Source organism: Belonocnema kinseyi, chromosome 7, assembly GCF_010883055.1.
Source record: "Belonocnema kinseyi isolate 2016_QV_RU_SX_M_011 chromosome 7, B_treatae_v1, whole genome shotgun sequence".
In the NCBI taxonomy this organism is placed as follows: domain Eukaryota; kingdom Metazoa; phylum Arthropoda; class Insecta; order Hymenoptera; family Cynipidae; genus Belonocnema; species Belonocnema kinseyi.
The window spans coordinates 102,689,288-102,702,987 of NC_046663.1; the positions used below are offsets into that span (position 1 = coordinate 102,689,288).

Genomic DNA, 13,700 nt, shown 5'->3' on the forward strand with positions numbered 1-13,700 from the left:
CGTCATATGGTGGAGATTGTAGTTCTAACGTCAGTCCCACCAAAAACTTCAGTTAATAAGGGAGGGTTGGGAGAGGGGGGAAGTAGAACTGGAACCGAGAGACGTCATTCATCGTTGCTTGTGAAAGATTTTCTGACCAAAAACAGCACCACAGTCATGCCTTAGCCTCCATATTCACCGGATTTGGCCCTCAGTGACTTTTTTCTTTTCCCAAAACTGAAGAGACTCATGAAAGGACATCGATTTTCAACGATTGAGGAGATAAAAACTGCATCGCTGAAAGAACTCAAGGCTTTACCACAAAATGATTATCAGAAGTGCTTTGATGATTGGAAAAAGCGTTGGCAGAAGTCTGAGGGGGATTACTTTGAAGGGGACAACATAAATATTGAGGAATAAATGAATATTTTTTGAGAAAACCATAAAGTCACCTTATTTTTTGAACACACCTCGTACATTAATTTTATTCTACCATTTAAAGAATGTAACTAACATAGATTATCCTCTTACAATTTTTCTTTCTTTCGTGCTTTGTCTTGTTTATAAGACTGCTGACGATGCAACGAAACTAATTGGTAAGTAGTCATTTATATGGTTGCCGACTATGGGATAAAAATATTAATATTCAAAATGGCATTACTGATTGGAAAAGCTCTGTACGAGAAGCAACTTGTCAAAGAACTCGAACAATCTCTGCTTCAAGGTTTTCACTATTTTAGAACATTTGAAATCAGTGTTCTGTTCGTTTGAAGTTACTCTACTTCAATGTTTAACTAAAGGAGAAATGGAAAACATTCTTCTAAACTGAATCAATAATATATTGAAGGTTTCTGAGATATTATAGATGGAGAGTTGTAAAGCAATAAGATTTATGGGTTGCAGAAGATTTGAATAATTTCCACTTCCGGGAGTATCGATAAAAGTGTCAGATTTAGTGTCGCGATTTAGAATTCGCTAAGGGAATTCCGCACTCTCCATAAACATTGCGATTACGTGCAAACAGCATGGAGCAGATAACCCAATGAAATACCGGTTTGACAGTAGATAAACATTACTCCCAGGACCTCTCGACTATATTCGAGAAATCCGCATATATGCGGTTTTCGATTCCATTCAAGTATTCCAGGCTCTTTCCTTATTCATACCCCATCGCCAATGCATAAACGAAAGGCACTTAACACCTTCTCAGTGTGGAATGGTCAAGGCTCAAGATTGGCGTAATATTGGAACAATACTGGCAGCCAATATAATAAGTATTAAACAATACATTGGATTAAATCATAATTATCCATACATTTTTTATTATAATTTATGATTAATCAGAAAAATTATTAATTTTTTGATTGCCGATTGTATTTTGCCAGCTAGAACCGAGTCAGTCACGTTTACTCCGAAAGGGATTTGGCTTAATGGTATAATATTAATAATCATAACAATAACGATTATTGTCGCTTATTGGCTCAAAGAGAGTATATGCACAGACCTAATGATGTGGCGGACATTATACATCAACAATTTGCCCTAAACCTAGGACTCCTAGCAGAATGGATACCTTTTTGTAGCGATGCATTCCAGTACCCGTTTTAAAAAACGAAGATTACATCTTATATTGGAATGTTACAATCGAGTGGGATCATTACATCCTAGCCAACCGGCCGTACATTGTAATGCAAATGAAAAAAAGTGGAGGAATCTACATTATCGACATTGCTTGTCGATTTAACCGAAGTTTCCAGGCAACCTATACAATCAAAATCCATAAGTATAGCAAGCTAAGGCATGAAGTAAAGATACTATGGAGGAATGTGAAACATGCATCTATCTATTCATCCTATTTGTAACTTTGTCCGTGGCTATGAATTTAGTGTGCTATCGCAAAATTCGATGTATCATATATTATAATAGCGTTTCTCATTCATCGCACAGAATAAAGTAATGATAAAATTTGTTTCACGCAATTTTTTAGAGAGATAAAGTTTTATTCAGACAACTTCGCGTTTTTCAAATCACTTGTGTTGTCATGGAAAAACAAAAGAGAGTTTAACCGATATTTCGTGAATACAGAGTTTCCCCATGAAAGAACAAGGCCTAATTCATTCTATCGGGCGGAGTTGACCCCTGGCTACTAAAGTAAAATAGTAAAATAGTTTTCAAGTTTTCAAGGGAAATTTTCTGAGACTTCCAAATATTTAAACGATTCGAGTATGTTTCAAAAGATTTCAAGGGATTTTAAGGATTTTATTGGATTTCACTAGGTTTCAAAAAATTTCGAAGAACTTTTAAAGAATTCAAAAGGTGTCAAGAGTGAAAAACTTCTCGGTTATGCCCTATTTTTTAAGATTTACAAATATTGATTTAAGCTTTATGTCCACCATTCATTATTAATCGATGTAACTGATAACATTTATTTGATATAATTTATGGTGATAGAAAACAATGAGAGCAAATGTCGAGGTCTTTCTTTGTCTCATGCATTAGCGGTCTAGAAAGTCAGCCTTTATCTGTAATAATAGAAATTGGAGTATTAGAGCATGGACCGCAAAGGAGTTTAAAATAGAGTCATACTAAATTTCGACCTTATCTTGTCTTCCAGTAAACGTTTTCTTGTATATTGGCGAGAGGTAAAATTATCACTATCAGTGCAGAAAGTAGGCATGACCTATAAATAGAAACTGTTTGTTCTTTTTTTTTTACTTTTAAGAGATTATTTTTAGTGACATTTTCTGTCCTGCTCGATGGGTTGGAAATCACCCACCTTTTTTCCTTTGTACTTATTTTCTCAGCATTTTAAATAACTTGATTTGCATTTCTAAATGCGAAATACTGAGTAATGCATTTAAATTTAAATGCAGGGATCACAGCTTGTCCCCCTTTGCCACCTTAAATTTGAAAAATCCCTTAAAACAACTAAAATTGACCATTTTGACTCAACCCCCCCCCCCCCTTCTAACAAGGTTAGGATTCTTTTTTTAAGAATCATTAACATATATTCAAGGCATGAGAAAGTAGGGCGCTTTGAAAAAGATTATTTTTTATTATATCAATTTCAAATATTTACTAAACGATTTATTTGATTTTTTTTTAATTTGAAGGCCATGATCGACAGCGAAGAAATCGCTAACTATTCAATCGAGGAACTAAACCCGAAAGATAAATAAATTTTGATTTTTGTTGAAAATTAAAAAAGCGAATAAATGATTTTAAATAAAATTTGTTTTTTTGCTATATTTAGGTAAATTTGAAATTTTTAAAATTGAATTCCCAACTAAAGAGACGAATTTTCAACTAAAATTACGAATCTTAAACCAAAAATGTAAATTTTTAACAAAGTGGTTCAACATTTAACCAAGTAGTAACGTTTGAAAACAAAACGATTATTTCCGCTAGGTAACAAAATTTTCGTAAAATACGAACATGAAGGCGAAAATGTTATATCTTTTCGCGTTTTTCAGAAAACAGGTTTTAAAAGTTGTATGTTTTATAGAAAATTGAATTTTGAATATCTCTGAAATGAAGTGCCAAGATAAAAATTAATTTTCAAACAAATAGTTGGATTTTATTCTAATATAATAGTTGTTTTTTTGTGCCAAAAAGACGAACATACAACAAAATAGTTAAATTTTGAACCAAAAAGATGAATTTGCAACGAGAACGATGAATCTTCGGCAAAAAAAATGAGTTTCCAAAACAAAACAAAAAACACAAATTTTCTAAAAAAAACAGTTGGGTTTCAACTAAAAAGGATGAATTCTTAACAAAATAATTGTTTCAACCAAAACGGATTTTTTCTTTAAGAAAAAAACAATGTGAACCCAATAATTTAATTCTCAAGACAAAAGGAAATGAAACTTTTAACCAAATAATTATTTTTTAAACTAAATAATGCAATTTTAACCATAACAGATAGATTCTGAACCAGAAATACAATATTAGACTTTTCGACCAAAGAGAAAGAACATTCAACCAAATATATACAGATTTTCTTATTGGGTTCTAGTAATTCAGTTAGGGAGCACATTCGTTCAATATTCATGCGATACCCATATGATATAAAAAGTTCTGAATAATAAATGAAATCCCCTTTTCATCTCCTTTTTTTTACCCAAAAATAAACTACTGGACCATTGTGATCCCTGTAAATAACAAATATATAGCGTGGCTATTGAACCAAAGAATCGGGAAATATCGGGTAAATTTTTGTGACTGAAAAACCTTGAAATGTCCCGGAATTTCTTATTTTTCGGTAGATTTAAAAGTATTTATTCAAAAATGTTTTGAATGGTTAAAAAATTGGCCAATCGCGATTATTTTCATTATTTGTATTGTTAGGTTAATTTAGAAATGTATAATTTCGTGGTTTGACCATGACATAAAATTTAAAAAGAAACTTTCACTAAAGAAATTCGAAAGTAATTTAAAAATGTCTTGGGATGTATCAGTTATATTTTTTATAGTTACAGTTTTAAATAAATTATTTAAAATTTTACAAGACTAAAATTCTTTTCTTTAATTTTCTATTGTCAGAAAAAATTAGAAAATGCTCTGCCACCCTGGAATGGAGAAAGTAAACCTCACCAGATTCTGGAAAGAAAATCCGGAATAACTGAATTTTGTCAAAAACTATTTCGTAGAAATATAAATAGTATATTCGTTGAAATATTTTGTTTTCAAATGCGATAAGATATATTTTAGTTCCAAAAATTGCGGATCAAACAATTCAGAGCATAAGGACAGTCATTGTAGTAACTGCCGTTCGTCATTATATTTTTTTTATGACCAGGAAAAATGTTTCATTGTCGGGAATGGACCGGGAAATTACAGAGAATTTTTTCCTCGATTAAAACGGCCGCCCTGAATTGAAAATGTCAAGTGGTATCCAACTGTTTGGCGTTATAAACGCGCGCGCGCGCGTGTGTGTGTGTGTGTGTGTGTGTGTGAGTGGAATTAAGAGAAGAAAACAATGTACAACGCCGATCCTCAAAAGACATTTTGAGTTGCAACGTTTTGATATACGAAAATAAACGAAGTCACAATGAATATTTCCATAGTTTAAAACAAGATACTAAAAATTTCACACCAATGGTTTTATGTGAACTTGAATTGATTTGAATGAAAATAATCACGTTTCTGGGAAAGAAATATCATTTTAGGATAAAAATCGAGGAAGCAGGAAGAAGAAATATTTTTGTCTTGTGTCCTGATTGTGTCAATTAATTCCTGATGATGATGTGTGAAAAATGTCTCCAGTTCACTAGCTCTTCTGAAAAGCTGGCTCGGCGAGGGTCGTCTCCTTCGAGAAGAAATTGGTAGGCATTTCACGTTCTGGAATGTCGTTCTCGGTGGAGTCAGACGTCAGTGGCGGTACCGACTTAAGCGGTGTTATCCCACGGCCCACGCTCCATGTACAACGACGTTTTGGTCATGACATCGGCTCGACTAAGGCGAACGTTCAATGATTGGCAATTGATTCGACCAAATCGAGGCCTGGGATCGCCGAAGAGCCAGGGCCCATACTCGACCCTTCCGCTGCTTTATATTACATACTTCTATAATATATTCCAATATTTTTAGTGCAGTTATTTCTTCTCTTCTTCCTCCTCTACGTGCACCAAAGACGATCAAATGGTCATTATCGCATTCTTGTCTATGTGCATTCTGCATTAGGGTGGTCCAAAATCATTCCTGTTGAATTGTTTTCCCAATGTAGGGTATGCCGCCCCTTTCCCATTTTGTGACGTTCCCGGAACAATAATTGCAGCCAAGTTTGAGCCAAATTTGTTAATATTAAGGCGTGTCACAAATGCGGGAAAATCCCAGAAGATTATTATTATGGGAATATTTGGCCTTTAAAAAAATTAGATTCACGTTTCTGTGTTCAACCTGAGCTTGCGGGAGATTATTAGAACTTCTTGTTGGGAAATTTCCGACGAATAATTTCCACTAACGTCTTTACAGACTAGATGGAGATATAAATTGACAATTTTTTAAATGAAATTTTTGTCTGAAAAAAAGATCTCCTTTCGCTCCGCTGAGAATCGAACTAAAGAACTTCCGATTGCCGATTAAGAAATTCTGTTATTCTCTAATGATAATACAGATTCCCGAAAATATTTAAATCTTATAAAAATTCTTAAAATAATTAATATTTGTTTAAATAATATTTAAAAAATTATTTCTTTAATCTTATGCTTAAAATTTCCCCCGTGATGAGTATTGGTTATCTGGAAGCTGAATGTAAATTTATACTTTTTTTCACTTGAGGTAATCCTGTAGATGTTGATAGTGGTATCAAAGGAACTGAAAAATTTTGTATTTCTAAAACATCACAGAAAATTAAAACGCAAATTCTAATTACACTCAGCCCCCAAAATAAATACGATCGGCAGGCGTTGCTCAGTCAAACGTGACGAACAGCCAGAGGGCCGCACTCTCCGTCCGTATTTGCATCAGGTTGCGTCATGCATTCAAATGCAAGAGAAATGATCCAGCGTCCCTGCCTTTTCATGTTTGGATTCCTCTAATTTTTGGATGGAGGCCAATGCAAGACATACCAGAAATCGTTATTATATCGGGAGTTGTTTATTTTAATTATTTAAAGACTTTGTTTAAAATTAAAATATTTAATTTAATAATGTCTTAAACAGAAAACATTGCTCTTAAAAATGATAAATTATCACATGGATTGCAGAAAAAAAAAATCTGCCCGGTACGCCGACACCTTCTCATCGCGCGCTACCCACGCGGCTCGCTTCGCTCGCAAGTTTGAGCGCACCTAGGGCGCGCGACTGTTGGTTCTCGCGCTTCGTGCTCGATGTTCTATTTACGCGCTCGGTCTTTATATTTTCGCACATTCTTGGACAAACATTTTAAAATTAAGACTCAAAACATCCACCACTGTAATTTTGTGATTGTGAATTCTCTTTTGTTAGAAAAGCTTAGCTCGAGAGTTTGAGCGCACCTACGGCACGCGACAGAGGGCAATCGCACTCCGCGCTTAGTCTTTGCATTTCTTCCACATTCGGGCACATACCTTTTAAAATCAAAGGTGAATGGGCCGACAACTGTAATTTTGTGATTTTGAACTCTCTTTTGTTAAAGCTCTTTTGGCTTTAACGAACACATTCTCATCACGTAGCTCGTGCTTCGCACTCGATTTTGTCCAACCTGTCAACTTTTCTACATTATACACAACACTTTTATATCAATTATAATAAATTTCTTATGTAACTCTGCCAGGGATTACTTATTAAAAAATTGCAAAATAAAAAGCAAATTTTATTTATCATGATTATTTTTGTATTTGTTTCTTATTTTGCTTTAAATTGTATTCTAAGCTGCTCTGAAACATGTATCATTTCAATAAATGTATATCATTACAATTCGTAATATGCATAAAAATTGAATCATACTAATTCTTATTTCCTTGTTTTTATAATTTTTTTATTTTTAATGTTGTTTTTACGATTAAATAAAAACTACTGCGCATCTGCATAGGGTCTAATCCAGGAACCTATTTAGGATCCTATGTAATTTAAGTTGATACCTTGTGTCGTTTTTTCAAATAAATTTAATATTTTTATGTAGAATATTATTTTTTACGAATAAAGCAAAAACTAACTGTCCTATCAAAAAATATAGCTCTTTTTTGGATGAACCAGTTTTTTCTCATTTTTTCTTGTAGCTTACATCGAAAAGTGATTCATTTTTATGTTGTCGTTCTTTCTAGGGCGCGAAATTTGAGCTATTTGCATTTTTTTCGTATCTTGCATAGTTTGACCAAAAAATGGAATGTTTGGATTTTTCATTATTTTTGGTACGATCAAATGTGGAGTGTTCAACTTCTCGGCCAAATTAAAAAAGTTGTTATCATAGTCCTGTAGGGCTTTCAAAAAGCAAAGTTTTTCTTCTCTTGACTTTTTTTCATATCATGCGTTTTTTGGCTTAAAATGTTCATTTTAGTTTGTTTTTTTGGATTTTGAAAGTGCTGTAACTCTGATAATTTTCTTTTTATAAAAAAAAGTCAGAAGGATAAATTGTCTAAGTTTTGTAGTACTATGAACAACCGTACATTGAATTTTTACATCTTGAAAAAATGTGGTTTCAAAAATTTTGTGTACGATCAAATTTTCAATTTTCAACTTTTTGACCAAATTGAAAAAGTTATCATAATCTTGTAGGGCTTTCAAAATGCAACGTTTTTCTTCTCTAGACTTTTTTTCGTATCATGCGTTGTTTGGCTTAAATTGTTCATTTTAGTTTGTTTTTCTGGAGTTCGAAAATACTAGAACTCTAGTTTTTTTTTTGATTTTTCAAAAAAAGTCATTGAGATAAATTGTTAATTTTTTTTAATTCTATGAATAACTGTACAGAGAATTTTTCAATTTTTTAAAGAGTGGTCTCAAAAATATTCAAAATGTGGCCACTTTTTGAATTTTCATCCAAAATGGCTGGCTAATGAACTTGACCTTTAGTTTAGGACACTAAACGAGTGTACCAAAGGGCAATCTAATAGATTAATTTTTTAAAAAGTTATCGTGTTCACAGAGATACAGACAGACATATTCGTAAAAAACTGTTTTTCGGATTCAGGGGGTCTCAAAACGTAGACATTTGACAAAAACTGGGGGGGAGGGGGGTCAAATTTTACACAAATATAATACCTTCTCTGATGAGAATGTAATAAAATTGAAACATTTGTTTCAGAGAAAAATCTTTAAGATAAAAATATATTGAAGCAAATACAAATTTGTAACGAAATGGACTAGTAATTTATAAATAACTTACATATTCACTGTTAAGCGACAAAGTTAACTGAAGTAAAAAATAATATGTGTTTTTGACCCCATTTTAAGAAAAATGTAGAACTAGATGATAGTTAATTGTTTAAATAATTGGTAAATGCCTTACACAAGAAGAGTCTTACTTACAATAACTAATTGTCCGATTCATCGTAAAAATGTACCTTCTATGAGTTAATAGGTGAAAAATTATTTATACAAACGTAAATGGTATAAAAAATGGTAAATTTGTTAAAAAGGCGGGGGGGGGGGGGGGGGGGGGGGGGGGGGGGGGGGGGGGGGGTCAAAATTCAAAGCTGTTTACCAAAAATTGTTCGTTGGAACAATTTCACTGGTTGAATGTGTATTTTTAATTATCACTGGTGAACCAGTGATTCTCCGACTTACACTGGATAAACTAGTATGTATCTCACCAAAAAAAGCGTTACTGAAGATATTAGGGATGTCAAATGATAGATTCAATAAGTCATATAGCGCCGCATATTTGCATTTAGCGAGGCCACGTGTTGCTTAAAACTGTCAAGAACGGACTTTATTGTAAACTAGTCCGTGTGTTCGAAATATTTGGAACCTGGGTACCAAAAGTTCGAGATATCGTATATTTTGCTTGAAAGTGGTGAGACCCCTGGACACTTGGCTCACGCAACACGTTGACGTAAGTCGTAAGACAGGCCTTCCCATAGTTAGTCGCAATACATTATGTCCTACTGTATTGAAATTCGGCCCTCATTTATTGTTACTAGAGTAAAGTGTGTTTCTTAAAGACAATTTTGCAAAGTTTATCACAAAAGTGTAGAATTATAAGTGCCATACCCAACCAGCTGACGGACGAAAACGCCTACGAGCAGATGACTATTTGTACTGAGTAACTAGTGAACCTCACTGATTAAAGCAATGATGGAAATCCACTGAATGAACCAGGTAAATCTCATTTATTCCCAGTAAGAGACGTCTGGCTGTTTCAACCAGTGAGATTTCACTGGTTTATTTTAAGAGAGCAGAACGTGGCACACTCTCGTGGCTCGTCTTAATATTGACTGATTTGGCTCAAAATTTTTTTGTCCGGCAACCTCACAAAACGGGAGGAGGGTATGTCCTCTATTCGAAAATCAATTTTTTTGGACGAATTTAGGTCAAATAATGAAGTTTGACCTATAGAAAAAATCGATCAGATGATTCTAAGTGATGCCTGATAAAAGTTTTAGTTCAAAACATGAAAAAAGTCGATAAATGATCTTATTTGAATTACTTTTTTTTATTAATTTCTACAAGCAAATAAAAAATTATTTTTACTATCATTTAGTACATCTATCAGAGAAAGAAGAAAAAGAAAAAAAACATTTTTAGTAGAGTTTTTAATGTCTACGCAATTGAATGTTATTGTTTTTTCCTACTAATTAAAGATTTCTATTTAACGTGATTTTTTCAGCAAAATATTGCTATCAGAACATATTTCTCGCTTGCTTATTTAATGACAAATCATTCAAAAAGTCAAAATAATTTAAATAAAAAAAAATTGGCCCTAAAATTCATCACTAAAGGAAAAAGTTTTTTATTAAACCAAAAGCTTCGTTCTCTTGCCTATTTTGTTTTGGACCACTTAAATTTTGTTTTTTTTTGCTGAAAAGAAATTTTTTTTAAGATAAATTAAATTCCTTTTAACCTTTAATTTAAAAGGAAATTCCATTTGTTTCAAGAAGCATACTTCTTGCCCTTTCGGACTGCTAAGAAAAGTGGTCCCTTACGATTTCCAATTGATGGGTGAAATTTATCCGTCGGCCAATAGGCGGCACTATATTCGTCCTGCGCCGCATTTATGTTTGATCTGACAATTGGCCATTTTAAGAATTAATGATCTTTGTTTCAAGCATTTAGTATTTGTTTAAAGAATTTATTATTATTTAATTGTAACTTTTTCTTAAAAAAAAGATATAAAACTATAGTTTTTTTAAATTTAGTTAGCTTTGCTGCTTATTATTATATATTTACGTCATTTAGATACTAGTACCTTATTTTGTAATGAATTCTAATTTGTTTAAATAAATTTTGTTTGTTTAAACAATTTTTTCGTAAATAAATGCTTGAAATTTCTGTTTTTCTGAAATTATTGTGGTACTTTATCATTGTAAAGAGAAATATTTTTGTCTAAACTATTATTGTATTGTTTAATAAATTTATTAAATATTAATGTAAGATTTGATTGGAAATTGTGATCCAAAAATCTGATTTTTTCTCAATTCAATCAAGTATATCACTTATTGTTAAATATTTAAATATCAAACAAATGCTTTAAATAACTAATATTTGTTCATAAAATGTTTTATGTTCGTCAGGAATAGTTTATTTTTTTAGTAAGACTTCATTCTACAAAAATTATATTCAATTTTGTCGTTCTGAAATTATTTTTATAATTTGTTCCTTTAAATCACCCTCGTAGACACACTCGTTTGTCCTCTGTAAACTCAAAGTAAGTTTTTGTTTTGTTTATATTGATCCCGCAGATTAGCTATTAGTATTCTGAAAGGAATTAATAATCTTTGTATTGTTGTTTGTTTATATGCAGCAAAATTCATGATTTTTAAATTAATCTTCTGATCTTTTAAACAAATCTGATAAACAAATGCATTATTCGGGCGTTTGTCGACAGAAAAATTCGGTTTTTTCAATGCCAGTCTTTTAAGATGGGAACTTCATGACAATTTCAGCAAAATTCATAATAAGTTAATAAATTTTATTATTTCTTTAAACAAATTTGAGAAATAAATGCATTAGTTAGGCATTTGTCTACAGAAGAATAATTTTTTTTCTATGTCAACAGTTTTAATTAAGATATCGAAAAAAATAGATTTTCCATCGACAGATGGTCGAATAATGCATTTGTTTTTAAAAGCATATAAAATTTATCAACCAATTGTGAATTTCGCTGAAATCATCATGAACTTCCCAATTGAAAAGACTTAAATCGAAAAAGAAAGAATTTGTCCGTCCATAGATGCCCGAATAATGCATTTGTTTGATAAATTGGTTTTTAAAAATCATAAAATTTGTCAACTCATCATGAATGTTACCGAATTCATTATGAAGATCCCAATTAAAAGTTTGATATCGAAACAAACAAGAATTTTTCCGTCGGCTGAAGCCCCAATAATGCATTTGTTTATTAAATTTGTTTTTAAAAAAATTATAAAATTGATCAGCAAATTATGAATTTTGCTGAAATTGTCATGAAGTTCCCATCTTAAAAGACTGGCATTGAAAAAACCGAATTTTTCTGTCGACAATAAATAAATTAATTTCCTAATTGAAAAAATTTACGTAGAAAAAAACGAATGTTTCTGTCGAAAAATGCCTGATTACTGCATTTCTAGATTAAATTTTATTATAATATAATCAATTATAATCATAAGAGAAATTTTTTTATATAATATTGTTTCGATTCCAATTTCTTGCAACATAGCCTGAAAAAACGTGTATTTATGGAAAATCGTAGAAAAAATGTTTTCAGCAGATAATTTGTTGATAACAAATTTTTTTGCATATCGTCTAATAATGGAATTTCTTTAACTAATGCTATTTTACGCAACTTAAGCGATTTCAACCATTTTCCTGTTATTGACGAGCACCGGGAATGTCAAATAGAAAAAATGAAATTTTTTCGTCATATTTGTTTATTTATAAAAAATTGAAAACCTAATTAAAAAATCAGGCTGGACAACTCTCTTAGAAATCTTATTAGCTTTTTTCCCCATTTTTTTGTCGAACTCGGTGAAAATTTGTGGGCTGTACGTTATTCTGAACCAAACAAGTCATTATTTTTCTTCCCAAAGAGCGGTACTCCTTTAGGTACTAAACCACTCTTTTTTCTTTGTAGAATAATCTTGTAGATTAAAAAAGAAACATTTTTCTTCTCTTGACTTTTTTTATGTCGAGCATTATTTGGCTTAAAATGTTCATTTTACTGTGTTTTTTGGAATTTTGTAAATACTATAACTCTGGTAAATTTTGCTTTTATCAAAAAGTTACTAGACTACCTACCTACCTTCTACCTTCTCTGATGAAAATGTAAAAAAAAAATATTGTATGCTATTTATTTTCATTTTTAACAAATCATAATCTTCAATGAACATATTTCGCAGCAAAAATGAAATAAAAGTAAGTTTCTATTAATTTATAAATGAACTATTTACTATCTGAAAAATCTGAGCTAAAAGTCAGGTTAGAATTCGGATTTCAATTTCAATTGTCTATTATTCGTCACTACAGAAACTAATGAGTGAACACCGCACACCCCCCCGCAGCTACTTTTCTCCATCCGAGCTGCGCGGCGTCAATTCTCGTTAACACTAAATCCAGAACCAATAAATCCAGATTTGACTGCAATTAACTAGAAATAAGAACGTTCCTGATTAGTTATGTTTACGAAATTAATGCTAATCATTCTTCGATGTCTAATTGACCCTTAAAAAATTTGAATTAAATTAATTATAAAAAAAATTGTACAAAAAATATTTTAAAAGTGCTTTATATCGCTGTATTCTCTAAAGTAATTTATGTCTTACATTCCAAGTGCTATATGTCGCTGTATTTGATGAAACGAAGCGATATATGTATAGCATTTTTAAAACATGTTTCTTTAATCAATCAATTTCGTGAACTGGGCTAATCAGGAACGTTATTTTTAATTAATTATTAATTTCCCTATATGACTCAATGCTTCTGAGGAACAGGGCGAATGTAGCAGCCTTGAGGGCACCTCCGACACTGGACTGAAAGCAAGAGTTTTCGGGATAGGCGTGACTCACTCGGCAGGGGAAAGGAGTAGTGTGTGGAAGGGATAGAGATTTTTTCAGATTGATCCAGAATTCTCGTGCTATTTAAGTAAATAACACGTTCGTTCCGCAA

The 13,700-nt window shown here is 31.9% G+C and overlaps 1 protein-coding gene across 2 annotated transcripts in view; it reads left to right on the plus strand.

Moving 5' to 3' along the window:
• Positions 1 to 13,700, plus strand: part of LOC117176040 (insulin-like receptor) — a 409,747-nt gene that overhangs the window by 241,821 nt on the left and 154,226 nt on the right. The gene's annotated exons all lie outside the window — the stretch shown is intronic.